A 1,135-nucleotide genomic window follows, 5' to 3' on the forward strand; every position below is an offset into this window, starting at 1 on the left:
TTGAAGCCAGGTCAAGTGGGTATTATCTGCAAGTGTGGGTGTTCTTGTACATATGTCCTCTTTTCTTATCAGCTGGATGCTTCACTCTCCACTCTAGTTCTCTATGACTATGTCACGGACTCTGGGCCCAGGAGTCCCCAGGTCTTGCCATAATGCTGGCCAACCAGGTCTCCACCCGGGTTCACAGGAGTCTACTGAACATGGTAGGGGTTAGCTCACAGCTTCATTGCTGTTTTTCCCTCACTTCCCCTTATCGGTGACCAACATGGTCACCAGTCAGAGCACATGTCTGCTCGTGTATTCCCATTGAGTCTTAGCCTTGGAAATAGGTTTGCCCTGAGGGACCCAACCAGTTGACTTGATGTCTCCTGGGCAAGCAACTTGCTTGTTCTTGTAGTATTCAGATGGACTGTCATTATTGTTTTGTATTTTTCCTGTCGATCTTTCTTTCAAGAAACATATTCTGTTCTTCTAGCCACTCCAGGCTGGCCAACTTGTCTTTTCAAGTTGAAATTTCCCACTTCAGAAGATTCTGTATGCTATTCAGGATTCCACCTATGGTCTTATGCAATGCAGAGGCTCCACAGGAAGCCTCATTCACTGGGCACATTGTAATACAATTTTAGGTATTCCAATCAGTTATAGGCAAAAGACAGATTCACAAGTTTTCTATAGTGATATTTCTAGCTGTTCCTTTCTCTCCCCCTCAAGTGTCTTTTTTATAATGGTATGCCAGGGAAACCAAGATTCAAAAGACAGCCAAGCATCTTATCATTATGTAGCCCCCTTTTCCCATTCCAACCATGCCTCAATCCCTGTATCTCAGAGCACTGTTGTTCCAAGTTTGTGCATACATCATTATTTACGTCTGTCCCACTTAGCCCAGTGCAAACCTGTCTAATTGTTCTGCCATCTGCCTTGTTCTTCCATTCTACTCCCCCTTCTTGTGTATTGCTCCCCCTTCCCAGCACCCAAACTATCCTGTGTCTATTCACTACCCTGTTCGCCACCTTCCCCTCACTCTCCTCACACCACCCCCCACATCCAGTAACCAGAAAAGAATCCCACCCTTTAGTATGAGTTCTTATTCCTACTCTTTTACATTAGTGGTCCTATGCAGTATTTCTCCTTTTGT

Source organism: Chrysochloris asiatica, unplaced genomic scaffold (genome assembly GCF_000296735.1).
Source record: "Chrysochloris asiatica unplaced genomic scaffold, ChrAsi1.0 scaffold00200, whole genome shotgun sequence".
NCBI classification, from domain to species: domain Eukaryota; kingdom Metazoa; phylum Chordata; class Mammalia; order Afrosoricida; family Chrysochloridae; genus Chrysochloris; species Chrysochloris asiatica.